Source organism: Pongo pygmaeus, chromosome 1, assembly GCF_028885625.2.
Source record: "Pongo pygmaeus isolate AG05252 chromosome 1, NHGRI_mPonPyg2-v2.0_pri, whole genome shotgun sequence".
Lineage (NCBI taxonomy): Eukaryota > Metazoa > Chordata > Mammalia > Primates > Hominidae > Pongo > Pongo pygmaeus.
The window spans coordinates 138212955-138227771 of NC_072373.2; the positions used below are offsets into that span (position 1 = coordinate 138212955).

Consider the following 14817-nt stretch of genomic DNA (forward strand, 5'->3'; position numbering starts at 1 on the left):
ATTTGCCAGCTGCAATTTTATCAGCGAAAACCAAATTCTAATCTCGTAGATAGATATAGAAAATGTGGCTTTAAATTATGGCCTTAGGTTATGATGAAATAAAACACCAACGAGTATGAACTGGGTCTTTATGAGCGAATTTGAAAAATAAAGTAGTAAATCTGTCTATGATAATAGGTTAACAGAGCAGAAAATAAGGGCAGATGCTGTAGTTTGTAGATCAGCATCCTGTCACAACGATTTTGGAACATTTGGTTCATGTTCTGTCACACATTCTTAAGAGTAGTTATGCAATTGCCTCCAAGCTGTTGGCTGTATTAGACAAACTTTAAATTAGTGAAAGGAATCTATTTTTATGTGGTGGTGGTGGGGTAATAGTTCTTCTAAACAAACTTTCATTTTCATCTTTTGAAAGTTTTTAAAGAATCGAGTTTTTTTTTTTTTTCCTTTGAGACAGATCTCGGTTCTGTTGCCCAGGCTGGAGTACAGTGGCACGATCACGGCTCATTGCAGCCTCAACCTACCGGGCTCAAGTGATCCTCCCACCTCAGCCTCCCAAGTAGCTGGGACTACAGGCACATACCACCATGCCTGGCTACTTTTTGTATTTTTTGTAGAGACTGGGTTTCACCACATTGCCTAGGCTGGTCTCGAAATCCTGGGCTCAAGTGATTTACCTCGGCCTCCCAGGTACTGGGATTACAGGCATGAGCCACTGTACTTGGCCTTTGAAGTAAACTTAAAAAAAAAAAAGAGAGACCAGGCTCAGTGACTCACACCTGTAATCCCAGCACTTTGGGAGGCTGAGGCAGGTGGATCACAGAGCTTGAGACCAGCCTGGCCAACATGGTGAAACCCCATCTCTACTAAAAATACAAAAATTAGCCAGGCGTGGTGGTAGGCACCTGTAATCCCAGCTACTCGGGAGGTGAAGGCAGGAGAATCGCTTGAACTCAGGAGGCAGAGATTGCAGTGAACCAAGACTGCACCACTGCACTCTAGCCTGGGTGACAGTGCAAGACTCCGTTTCAAAAAAAAAAAGAAATATGAGACTCTCTTTTTATGAGTGGAAGGTGTCTTTCACCTGTAGCACAAAGTGGAAGTTCAGAGCCTGAACGGATTCTGTAGCCAGGCCACCTGACTCTGCCACTTGCTGGTTGTGTGACCTTGGGCAAGTTACATAACCTCTCTGTGCAGCATTTCGTAATCTGTAAAATGAGGATAATAGCCGGGCACAGTAGCTCACGCCTGTAATCCCAGCACCTTGGGAGGCTGAGGCAGGTGGATCACGAGGTCAGGAGTTTGAGACCAGACTGGCCAATATGGTGAAACCCCATCTCTACTAAAAATACAAAAATTAGCAGGGTGTGGTGGCGTGTGCCTTTAGTCCCAGCTACTCGGGAAGCTGAGGCAGAAGAATCGCTTGAACCTAGGAGGTGGAGGTTGAAGTGAGCCAAGATTATGCCACTGCACTCCAGCCTGGGCGACAAGAGGGAAACTCTGTCTCAAAAAAAAAAAAAAAAAAAAAAAAAGATTATAGATAAACAATCAAATGATTTTTCTAATGATAAAATCTTTTAGAAAGTTGAGGTGTTTGCTTCCATAAGGAACCTGGATAAATATAATGTATGGCATTAGTGACATAAGCAGGTTACTGTGAACTGCTAATCAACAGAATCTGGAGACATGCCACTAAATCTGAGTCACTGTCAACATGTGAGTCCACACCTACAGGAGGGGTGGTTCCTTGTATGAAAAACAGCCTCAGTAAATCACTGAAACTCTGCTGGCAAACATTTTTAATGCAAGTAATGCACCTCAATTTCACCCCCCTGCTTACAATCCTGTTTGAAACAATTCCAAACAAATGACCAAGACACCACTTTGGACCAAAAGAAAGCTGGTATCTTACAGTAACAAATACTGTAGCTTGAACGCAGTTCTCCATGAGAAATTAGTGAAAGGGAGCATCCATTCCCTTAGAAATCAATTAATATTACCATTAATAAGAGGTTGGGCAACTGGGCACGGCGGCTCACGCCTGTAATCCCAACACTTTGGGAGGCCAAGGTGGGTGGATCACTTGAGGTCAGGAGTTATGGCAAAACCCTGTCTCTACTGAAAATACAAATATCAACCAGGCATGGTGGTGGGTGCTGGTAATCCCAGCTACTTGAGAGGCTGAGGCACGAGAATCACTTCAACCTGGGAGGTGGGGGTGGGGGTTGCAGTGAGCTGAGATCACGGTGCTGCACTCTAGTCTGGGCAACAAGAAGTAACCTCTGTCTCAAAAAAAAAAAAAAAAAAAAGAAAGAAAGAAAGAAAGAAAAGAGGTAGGGGAACCCTTTTTTATAGAGTTTTGCTCAGGAACCAAAAATTCAAGTTTATTTTAAACCTTTTGTCTATGCTTGAGGTATCTGGATTTCTGCTTTTAATATCACATTGTAAAGATTTAAAGAGAAAACATCTGTGTAGACATTGTTAATTTCGTAAATACTGATGTAATTTCTTGTGTTTTTCCATATCATCTACTGAAACTAAATAGCTCAGAATTAAAAGAAAAAGAGCCCTTTTATTTTGCCAGTCTATAAAGCTTCTGATGACAGGTAGAAGAACCTGTTGGTTAAGGACTTAGGTTTTGAGGTCGGTGGATGTGGGATTGAATTGTGGACAAGATCTCAGTTTGTATAGAGGCGTGTATATCGGCCTCATTTATACATATTCTTAGAGGGCTGTGAGAAGTAAATGTGTTTATATGTATAGAATTTAGTACCCATGGCCAGGCGCAGTGGCTCACGCCTGTAATCTCAGCAGTTTGGGAGGCCAAGGCAGGTGGATCACTTGAGGTCAGGAGTTTGAGAGCAGCCTGGCCAACATGGTATGAAACCCCGTCTCTACTAAAAATACAAAAATTAGCCAGGCATGGTGGTGCGTGCTTGTCATCCCAGCTACTCAGGAGGCTGAGGCAGAAGAATCGCTTGAGCCCAGGAGGCAGAGGTTGCAGTGAGCTGAGATCGCGCCACTGCACTGCAGCCTGGGCAGCAGAGCAAGACTCTGTCTCAAAACAAAAACAAACAAACAAAAAAGAATTTAGTACCCACGCTGGCTCAGATGTTGATGGCTACTGTTGTGAATCTGGCTCTACGGGGACCAGTCGCTTCGTCACTCTTTAAAGACAAGACACTCCTAAATTATCTACCATGCCATTTTATTTAGAAAGCCTTAACATGATTGATACATTTAATTTAATTTTATTTTTTTGAGACAGAGTGTTGCTCTTGTCCAGGCTGGAGTGCAATGGCACCATCTCAGCTCACTGCAACCTCTGCCTCCTGGGTTCAAATGATTCTCTTGCCTCAGCCTCTCAAGTAGCTGGGATTACAGGTGCCCGCCACCATGCCCAGCTAATTTTTGTATTTTAGTTGAGATGGGGTTTCACCATGTTGGTCAGGCTGGTCTAGAACTCCTGACCTCAAGTGATCCACCCACCTCGGCTTCCCAAATTGCTGAGATTATAGGCATGAGCCACCTCACCTGGCCGATGCATTTAAATGTGGGATTAAATATTCACACCTAGTTCAAGTGTTCACATCTGTACTTGAAACTAAAACTTGGTAACAAGGCATAAAATCTGTATTAGTCTGTTTTCATGCTGCTGATAAAGACATACCCGAGACTGGGCAATTTACAAAAGAAAGGTTTATTGGACTTACAGTTCCACATGGCTGGGGAGGCCTTACAATCATGGCAGAAGGTAAGGAGGAGCAAGTCACATATCACGTGGATGGCAGCAGGCAGAGAGAGCTGGTACTCGGAGACTCCTGTTTTTAAAGCCATCAGATCTCGTGAGGCTTATTCACTATCATGAGAACAGCACAGGAAAAACTCATCCCCATGATTCAATTACCTCCCATCGGGTTCCTCCTAGGACACATGGGGATTGTGGGACTTACAATTCAAGATGAGATTTGGGTGGGGACACAGCCAAACCATATCAAATACTGTTTAATTTGAGTCTAGGAGAAATCTTAAGGCCTTAAACTTAGAGAGACTTTATAAAAGCAGAGGCTAGCTCCATCTGTACTGTTTATTCCTTCAGAATATTATGCCTACTTGTATTCCCAATGCCTGACTCAGGGCTCTCCCATAGTCAGTCCTCAATGAATATTGGTAAGGAAAAAAATGGTTCATTGAGGAGATTTTTGCAGTAATTCAGGTGACTGATGACATTTGACCTTTGTGAATGAATCTCCAATTCTGCAATTGGGTGGATTCTCTACCTATAGGTACAAGAGGAAGAGGACGAGAAATATTTCCTGTTCTCTCAATAACTTTCCAAATAACATGTCATAAGAAGCCTCCTCATTCTACTCTCCAACATATTAAAAGCCTAGGATTGAGCCAGGTGCAGCATCTAACGCCTCTAATCCCAGCACTGTGGGAGGCCAAGGCAGGCAAATCTCTTGAGCTCAGGAGTTTGAGACCAGCCTGGGCAACAAAGTGAGACCCCCCGCCCTGCAAACCCCCTCTACAAAAAATACAAAAAATTAGCTGGGCGTGGTGGCATTTGTCAGTAATCTCAGCTGCTCAGGAGGCTGAGGTGGGAGAATCGCTTGAGCCTGGGAGGCGGAGGTTGTAGTGAGCTGAGATTGAGATTGTGCCACTGCACTCCAGCCTGGGCAACAGAGCGAGACTCCATCTCAAAAAAAAAAAAAAAAAAAAAAAAAAAAGGCATAGGTCCATAGCCCTTTAGAACTGGAAGAAGCCTTCTAGGCCAAGCCCTTCATTTGAACTAAGCCTTGACGAGTATTAGCCGTTAGCCATTTGTGGAAGGTCGCACAGTACTCATGACTGGAAGTCTTATCTTTGAAACCTCTCAGTCCACGGTCATTTCACCTGCCTGTTTGTAAAACAATGTCCTGTTACTTAAGTATACTTTTTAATAGGAAAAAAGTATACTTTTTAATAGGAAAAACAAGAGTATCAAAGTGGTGTTCTGGTGCCTGCGTTCAACTTCTGCAGCGTGTACTTCACAGGCACAGGTACTTAGGACGTTGCCCCGCCGAGACTGTCGTTCATATCGCGCCCACCTCCGGGTAACGTCGGTAATGCTGACCTAGCTCCATTATTTGTATTAATTTATTTAGCTAGCAGGGGGAACGGCTGAGTAATGCAGTCTCAGCTGCTAGATAGGAAGACGCAAGACTCCGCCGGCGCCCACCATCAGAGCGTGACAACAAGCAGGACCGGAGGTTGGGGAAAAACACAGGGACAGAATGAATGTGTGCATGGGGGAGCTCTGCTGGGGAGAGGGCAAGAGGCTGTGATCAGATTATCTGAGGTTTCAGAACTTTTATATAAAGACCAAGGAACCAAATGAAAACCCAATTCTTCCAGGGAGCCCTGGAAAGTTCAAAGGACCTCGTTTGAGGGAGCGAGTCCCCGCAGCTCGCGCCCGCGTCTCCCTCGCGCTTCCCCCAGGACAGGGGCCGCCCCAACCCGGGCGCGCTGAGCCCGGCTGCGACCCTAGCCCCTTCTCTCTCTGCCTCCTCGGCCCGAAGGGAAGCACAGGCTCGAGCAGCATTCGGGGCTCATCCATCAACCGCAGAGGCAAAGGGGGAGGAGAGAGGAGAGAGGAGAGAGGAGGCGGGAGGCGGGAGGCGGGAGGCGGGAGGAGGAGTTTCTGGGCGGCCGAGAGCCCCCGGTGGGGCCGGCGGAGGAGCGCCCTTCCCCCCGTGCGCTGATTGCTGTGGCGTCCTGCCCGTCCCCGCCCGCGTGTGTGCGAGGGAGGGCGAGTGCGCTGGGTCGGCCCGATGGGGGTAATCGAGGGTTTCGGGGACGCCAAGCGGCACTTTCCTCTTCCCAGCGAGTGAAGGAGGGCAGTCGGCGGCTCTCGCGCCCCGGCCACTTTCCCTGCGCGATTCCCGGAGCTCCCTGCAGGAGGTGAGAGTCCCCAGCGGGTCCGGATGGCGTAGTTGTGCCGCGGCGCAGCAGCTGCCGGAGCTCGCCGCCGCCGAGCGCTGGGCGGAGAAACTTTCCGCCGCTTTCCTCCAACTTGCTGCGGGTGGATCTTCGCTGGACACACCGCCTCCGAGGTACGTGCCGGCCCAGCCCCGCGGTGCTGCAGCCCGCCCGGGCTGTGGGCTCTGCAGGCTGCGCGGGTGCCCGTCGGCGCGGCGCGGGCTGCCAGTGCCTACTTACCGGCCAGGGTCGCTCCAGCCGCCGGGACCTCCGGGCTTGGAGGGGCGGCGCTGGTGGGGCGGTGTTTACGTTCCGGGGAGCAGGCACCGGTGGCCAGCGGTGCGTGGGCAGCGGCCGCACGGGGCAGGCAGTGCTTCAAGCGATGCGCAGTGCTGGGGAGGAATTCTCCACGCCCGCCCTCACTCTTCCTCTCCGCGGGTCCTTCTGACCCCTGCGGGGCGCGGCGGCCACTTCCCTCCGGGCGCGTGACAGCGTCGGTGGGAATGGTTTGTTGTGGGTTCGCAGTCAATTGCCGTGGCCCAGGCTGCGGCTCCCGGACTCGTGCACGGACGCGGTTTGCGTTCCCTGCTGGCCGCGCCCTCAGGGTGCCTTGCGGGCTGCGCCGCAAGCTGCAGCTCGGCCCCCTCCGCCCCGGTTTATTTTGAAGGCTCTCTTCGTGTATTCATTTGGTTAGGACAAACTTGGAAATCTTGGACTGTCGCTAGAAGAATCTGCTTGCAGACTTGATCTTATTAGGGCATTTGCCCCGCTTTGCAGAATTGCATAGTGTCAGGAGCGGACGTGTCAAGCGTGAATTACCTTGGCAAAGTAGAACTTAGTGGATTTGGTGTCCTCACGAAAAGCTGAAAGAAGAAAACCGTTCCATTTCCCTAGCTGTGAAGTGAGGATACTAGTACTTGCCCCGTAAAGTTGCTGTGAGCATCTAACGATTTAATGTGTGTGAGGTGCTGCAACAGTGCCTGGCACCGAGTAAGCACCGCACGGAGGTTAGCGCTGCTTGCCGCTAGCCCTGCGGTGGCAGGATAGGAGCGGCGAGGGCAGAGGATAGTAGGAGTGACAGGCTGTGCTGGGGAACCAGGCGTATTCTGAGTTTTATGGCCTTCCGAAGAAGTGAGCGGTTTGGGAGAAGTCTCCACAGGTAGTAAAAACACACGTCAAGACCGTTTCTTCTTCCTGAATGCAGAGTGCAAACAGTTACTTCAGTGTGAACTCAGTTGTTTCTTTTAGGTAATAATAACAGCTAACGTTTTCTAAGCCCATACTGTGTGCACTTAATCCTCACAGCATCTCTATGGGAAAAGCACTATTAATAACCCCATTTTACAGATAAGACACTAGAGGTTAAGTTACTTGTCCAAGATCATACACAACTTTCTGTTAGTTCTGACTCCAAAGCTAGCTTCCTCCCTCAGCGGAGAGCGGCAAGTGCAGGCCGATTTGTGTGTACATAGATTTGTGTGCATAGTCCATGCATCTTCTCCCATCTTTCAGCTTTCTATTTGAGCTGAATGCATATCTCTTGAAACACACATAAGGTATCTGTGATGAATTTAGGTGATTTTACATACTTAAGAGGGTGCCGAATTAAAGTTCCTCTGAAACTGGCCCCAAATAATTATAAATAGAACTCTGACTTATATTAATTAACATGGATTTTTTTTTTTTTTTTTTTTTTTTTGGTGACAGAGTCTTGCTCTGTCCCCAGGCTGCAGTGCAGTGGTGCGATCTCGGCTCGCTGCAACCTCCACCTCCCGGGTTCAAGAGAGTCTCCTGACTCAGCCTCCCGAGTAGCTGGGACTACAGGCGCGCACTACCACGCCCTGCTAACTTTTGTATTTTTAGTAGAGACGGCGTTTCACCGTGTTGGCCAGGATGGTCTCTATTTCTTGACCTCGTGATCCACCTGCCTCGGCCTCCCAAAGTGCTGGGATTACAGGTGTGAGCCACCACACCCGGCCAACATGGATCTTTATTCTTAATTTCTTTTATTAATTCTCCAGACATTGTTGATCACCATTACTTGGCTTCCTTAGGAAACAGCTTGGGGTTGGCACAGGAGGCAGGGAAATAATTCTTACCCCCTTAAGGGCTATTAACATGAAATTGATTTCATGCCATTGTGTCAGTTAAAGGATGTTGCTCTATTTCTTGCTGTTCTTTGCTTTTGGCTTTATTTCTGCATTGTTTAGTGTTTCAAGGCTTGAGTATTTTTTTTTTTTTGGCCCTTCAGTTTGTCATTTGTCAACTTTAATTTTTCCTGTTTTGATGGAATCTGACCGTTACACGGCAGCTTTGTGTAACAACTGTTGATTCAGCTCATGTTTTTAAATATAAAAATCACCAACATACTTTTGAACCCCAGCACTTCAAAGGCAACCCCTGGGGAGTTCATTGTTATTTTGAATATTAGTCAATAGGGGGAGCATAACACACTGTTGATATCTATAAGGCGCATAAACCCGTTTTTAGAGTATTAAACATATAGTTTGAAAGGGGAGGGCAAAATATCTAGCAAAATAACCAAGTTGTTTTTGGAGTTTGTAGTGGAGGACTAGATTTAATTTGAACTGATTAAGAATGACCTTGAGGACAGGGCCTGTATGTTGAATATATGTCAAGAACTCCATGGTGGCTGGACAGATAATAGATAAACACACATATAGTTTTTTTTCAATTTGTTTCCTTAAGTGGTGTGTAGGCCAGGCACAGTGGCTCACATCTGTAATTCCAACACTTTGGGAGGCTGAGATAGGAGGATCACTTGAGCCAAGGAGTTCGAGACCAGCCTGGGTAATATAGTGAGACCCCATCTCTTTAAAAAGTGACGTTTGTATGTAAACTAATTTTGTGTGGTTTGAATAATATTTCAACTTATCTAGGAGAAATGGAAATCCAGAGGAATTTGTTGTGAATCCTTTTGTAATGATCCTCATTTGTCTTTTGTGGAAAACTGAATATAATGAATTTGTTCTCAGGGAGGTTGGTGTGTTCACAATCGTGTCATCATCTTTCATTAACACCTTCTAAGTGCAAGACAATAGGGGATCAGTAATCCTAAATAACAGCAGTTCTATTACTGTGCATTCCTCAGAGGCTTATGTTAATATTCAAGTATAGTACTAGTTCATATGTATCATATTTGATACTAGTATAGGTGTGATGTGTCTATGAATACTCATACTTGTAAATATAAACAATAATAAATATGCTTGAAAAAATCAAACTTGACTTTTTAAAATTAATTAATTAATTAATTAATTAATTAATTTTTTTGAGATGGAGTCTCTTGCTCTGTCGCCCAGGCGGGAGTGCAGTGGCACAATCTCAGCTCACTGCAAGTTCCGCCTCCCAGGTTCACGCCATTCTCCTGCCTCAGCCTCCCCAGCAGCTGGGACTACGGGCACCCGCCGCCATGCCCAGCTAATTTTTTTGTATTTTTAGTAGAGACAGGGTTTCACCGTGTTAGCCAGGATGGTCTCGATCTCCTGACCTTGTGATCCGCCTGCCTCAGCCTCCCTAAGTGCTGGTATTACAGGCGTGAGCCACGGTGCCCGGCCAAACTTGACTTTTAAAAAAAGTTTTTGGCCAGGTGTGGTGGCTCACGCCTGTAATCCCAGCATGTTGGGAGGCCGAGGCAGGTGGATCACTTGAGGTCAGGAGTTCGAGACCAGCCTGGCCAACATGGCGAAACCTGATCTCTACAGAAAATACAACAATTTGCCGAGCGTGGTGGTACACACCTGTAATCCCAGCTACTCCAGAGGCTGAGGTGGGAGGATCCCTTGAGCCCAGGAGGTGGAGGTTTCAGTGAGCTGAGATCGTGCCACTGCACTCCAGCCTGGGAGACAGTGAGGCTGTGTCTCAAAAAAAAAAAAAAAAAAAGGTTTTCAATTTTTGTCTGTAGTTTTGTAGGCCGGTTTCCTTTTTTGTTTCTTGCGTATTATGTAGTTTTTTTTTATTATTTATTTATTTATTTATTTTTGAGACAAAGTTTCACTCTGTCACCCAGGCTGGAGTGCAGTGGAGCAATCATGGCTCACTGCAACGTCTGCCTCCCGGGTTCAAGAGATTCTCCTGCCTCAGCCTCCCAAGTAGCTGGGACTACAGGCGCGTGCCACCACGCCCAACTAATTTTTTGTATTTTTAGTAGAGACGGGGTTTCACTGTGTTAGCCCGGATGGTCTTGATCTCCTGACCTCATGATCACCCGCCTCGGCCTCCCAAAGTGCTGGGATTATAGGCGTGAGCCGCTGCGCCCAGCCCCATATTATGTAGTATTGATTTACCTTTATTTCATTTACCACGTTAGGGTCCCATGGATTCTGTTTTAAAATAACTTTCAAAATTAGTCCAGTCCCTTCTTTTTAAATCTTAGCATTGCGCTTATACTACAGAGTAGCATTTATTTAGGATCTCATTTAGTCTTCTATGCTTTGCTCTAGTTTACTCGCGTAATTCAACAAACACTTATAACCTCCTATTCCCTACTAGGCTATGGTTCCTGGTCTTGGAGCTTGGCAAATTAATTGTCCTTATTCAGTGCTCTCATGACTGGGGGCCAAAATGCCTTCAGGTTGCTTAGGGCTTTCTTACAGAAATCCTTTCGTTTGCTTGAAGGAAAGTGTTGTTCCATTCTTTTTAAGACTCAAAGGAATTAATTTTTCTCTCTTGCATGCAGACTTGGTTGTGACTTGTCAAAGTCAGGTGAGTGCTTGTTTTTCTGAGGGCAGAATCTGAGCCTAAGAGCCCAGGGAACTCAACTGTCCTTTGAGTTTTAAGAAGGTGATCATTGCTGCCTTCTTTAGTATATAAGTGAAGACTAGTTTCCTGGCTTCAAAAATCTGTGAAAGGTCCTGACTTTACATTTTAAGCTTAACAGACAGAACAGTTAGAGTTTAGACTGTGGCTGTGTAAGTAATAACTTTGCTGTAATATTTTGCCTGGGTGATTCTGCTCTGTGGTCATTTTGAATCACCTCCGTTCTTGATAATTCATTTTGAAATGTCTTTTTGTGGTGCTTTCATTGCTGTTGGATAAAAACTGTAATTGTCAGATTTATTTTTTTATTTTTATTTATATACTTATTCATATAAAAAAGTAAATACATGTAAAATCTCACATATAATCTAAAAATATATATTGTATAATATATAATGTATATATATTTTGAGACAGAGTCTCACTATGTTGCCCAGGCTGGTCTCGAACTCCTGGGCTCAAGTGATCCTCATGCCTCATCTTCTCAAATTGTTAAGATTACAGGCATGAGCCACTGCTCCTGGCTGTCAGATTTATTAGCTACTAAAGGACAGTCTTCTTTTTCCGTCTTAACAGTTATTTAAAAGTGATTTTATTGCCATTTCCATCAGTCTGCTGGAGCATTTTTCTTACATTTTTATTTTTATGTTTTTTTTTTTTTGAGACGGAGTCTTGCTCTGTCATCCAGGATGGAGTGCAGTGGCGCGATCTTGGCTCACTGCAAGCTCCGCCTCCCTGGTTCATGCCATTCTCCTGCCTCAGCCTACCGAGTAGCTGGGACTACAGGTGCCCGCCACCATGCCCGGCTAATTTTTGTATTTTTAGTAGAGACGGGGTTTCACCATGTTAGCCAGGATGGTCTCAAATCTCCTGACCTCGTGATCCGCCGTCTTGGCCTCCCAAAGTGGTGGGATTACAGGCATGAGCCACCGCACCTGGCCATATTTTTAAACTTATTTAAAACAATTGTAAATTTAAAAAATGTTAACTTTTTTGAAATTTGCATAACTTGAGTTAGATAAATGTTTTTAGGGGCCTTTAATGTAAAAGCAATCTTGTACTGCCACTAGGAATATAAACAATTTGGAATTTAAGAGTGAATCTAGGTTATATGAAAAGCTAACCTTTAACACATAATAGTGAGCCTTCAGCAGATTGAGTGAGGGCATTTCTGTAAGAAGAAAATTAAGTGTACCAAGAGCCATAGCAGTAATTTCTCTGGTTCTGCATCTTCAGAGTAACACTTGGAATGATAGCATTGTTTTTTTGCAGCATTTCATAAAACACAAGCTGTTGCTAATTTGTTCAGTTTCTAGTCAAGCTGAAATAAATCAACACAGCTTGGAAGGGCCTTACAAGAAGGATCTGGGTTCATTTCCTGGGCTCTGTCCATTTCTAGATTTCTTATTTTATATCTTTTGAAATAGCACATTTGTTTGTTAACTGACATTGAGCTTTATTTTCTCTGCTTGCAAAGTCCTTGCTTAAGAATCAGCACAAATTTCCAAGCATTCTTCCTCCCTACTTGAATAATGATTTTGATGTCTTGCTCTCTCAACCAAAATGTGTTTTTGAAACAACATTAATATAAATTCTGCATGAGGCTACTGTCATTTGGAACTTATTCTTCGTTTTTTATTCTTCAGTTTTTCAAGCCAAAGATGAAGACTTAATAGGCTGACAACTGCTTATGAGGGATAGAGACCATATTTAAAATGGCAGGTCTGGAACAAGAGCCCCAGAACCGTGCCTTCAGGCCATCCTAATATGCCCTGCTGAAGATAATTTTTTGGTGTGGGGGGGCAGGGCAGGGAGCTTAATGTCTGGTTTTTGTGGTGGTGGTTCTTTTATGTTGAAATCTTCTTCCAGCCTGGGAAGAGGATTCAGTTATATGTAGAGCCTAGCAAAGTTGATTTTTAGACTTAGATTTTAATGGTTTTTTTTTTTTTTTTTTTTTTTTTTTGAGACAGAGTCTTGCTCTGTCGCTTAGGCTGGAGTGCAGAGGTGTGATCTTGGCTCACTGCAGCCTCTGTCTCCTGGGTTCAAGCGATTATTGTGCCTCAGCCTCCCAAGTAACTGGGATTACAGGTGGGGGCCACCACATCTGGCTAATTTTTGTATTTTTAGTAGAGACACGGTTTCGCCATGTTGTCCAGGCTGGTCTCGAACTTCTGGCCTCAAGTGATCTGTCCCCCTCGGCCTCCCAAAGTGCAGGGATTACAGGCGTGAGCCACCATGCCTACAAGCCCACTTTAATGTTAAACTGTTGCCAGGATAATAATTTAGAATTAAGTCTGAAATGTTAGCTCTATCTTTACTTAAAAAATGGTTATAAAGAAGCATATACTCTCTGGACATTGGACTCCTAGTGAAGGGGGCCTTTGGAGTTGGGTGTTGTTTGCAGGAGGGTGAAACACCTGCTTTTCTGTCCTTCCAGGCACATAATTCATTTCTCTGGTATATGCCGAAGGTCAGGTTTTTTGTGTGAAATTGATGATGGATCATTTGTAAAAACACATTTAAGTTGATTAGTCCTTGAAAAATGATCTTTAGAAAACAATCTTTACAGATACTAGTCCTTGAGCTTTCCTGTGGATCAGATTGCCTTGGGCGAAGGTCTGCAGTTTTCACGGGCATGACTCACTACCTTTTATAGGTGAGAACGTCAAATGGGCCAGGTGGAGGGTCTAGTAGAACTCTGGATTTCTTTTTAAATTTGTATCATACTATTTTGCTAATGGAAACTTGATGAATACTTAATTCCATCTGGCAAGTGAAAAGGGTCCCTTTTGGGAGTATTCGTTTTGTTAGCATTTTTAGTGATTTATTGTTTTGACAGGGTGATATTGGTCCTTGGATGCAAAAATACTCTGGAGACTATTTGGAAATTTCATTTTATAATTAACTAACTGTGTGATAATTGCTGCAGCAGAATGTGGCTTTTTTTTTTCTTTTCATTCTGGAAGGTTATTTGAGGTGAAAAACTTAGATTCTAATCACAAAGGCTTGTGTTCATGTGGTACCCTGAGTACTTTTGTAAGATACTCACTGTGTTGCTGTGAGTTATCTCTTTTATGGTTTTTTCTTTAAAACAAAACTCTTCTGAGTCTCCATAAAGAATAAGTATCTCATTTTGTTATATTAGATTTTGTGCAGTTGGCTGGCAAATTAAATTTAACTTTGAGGGAAAGCACCATTGACTCATTACATACATTTTGCATCATTGCAGTGTAAGGTCTTCCCTATGTGCGTGGGAGAAGTTTCTGATCTAAATGGGCATGTTTCCTATTGCTGGTCTATCTTTTAGCCAAAGCATTTCTGAATAGACATTCCTATTCATTTTCTTATTTTCGAGACTTTAGAGAGATTGTTACTTGTTATGTATTCGTGATAAATCATCTGAATCCTGAAAAAAAATACTTATGCCGACAACCCATTTTGTAAAGACACTTGTCTTTGAGCTTTTAAGCTGTCATACTCATTATTTGTTACAATAGCTGTACAGCCATTGGATGTATCATGTTTTTGACACAGGAGCTAGGGGAAGGATGACCTACTTGTTGCATTTCACATTTTTCCATATTTATATCTTTTTTCAATTTGTGGCATCTTTATTTCATTGTTAGAGTGGTTGTTCTCTAAGACGTTCCAGGTTTTAATTTCATTCACTCTGTGGGCTAAATAAGGAGCTTTCCTGTAGAACCAATTCTACCAAATTCCTGAAAATGTCAGTTAAAAATTAGCCAGGCATGGTGGTGTGCGCCTGTAGTCCCAGCTTCTCAGGAGGCTGAGGCAGGAGGATGGCTTGAGCCAGGAGGTCGAGGCTGCAGTGAGTCATGATCATACCACTGCACTCCAGCCTGGGTGACAGAGTGAGACCTTGTCCCCACCCCCACCACACACAAAAAAAGAAAATATGAAGAAAAAAGAAAATGCTTCCAAAAAGTATCCCATCTAGACACCATGCTGGTTAGGGCTTTTGGTCGTGTTTGAATGGGAAATAGCTGAACACAGAGCAGGATTTCAATGGTTAGGGAGGCTAGGAAAAGGAGGGGAGTGTCTAATTTGTTGGGAGAA

General features: G+C 44.5%; 1 protein-coding gene across 8 annotated transcripts in view; it reads left to right on the forward strand.

Moving 5' to 3' along the window:
- Positions 1-5715: 5715 nt before the first annotated feature.
- Positions 5716-14817, forward strand: part of TGFBR3 (transforming growth factor beta receptor 3) — a 205369-nt gene continuing 196267 nt past the window's right edge. For 3 of the 8 annotated variants that reach the window (XM_054476513.2, XM_054476518.2, XM_054476526.2), the window contains exon 1: positions 5716-6095. The gene's annotated coding sequence lies outside the window, so the exon portion shown is untranslated. The remainder of the gene's footprint in view (positions 6096-14817) is intronic. The other 5 variants (XM_054476499.2, XM_063664856.1, XM_063664862.1 and 2 more) reach the window with 5 other exon arrangements.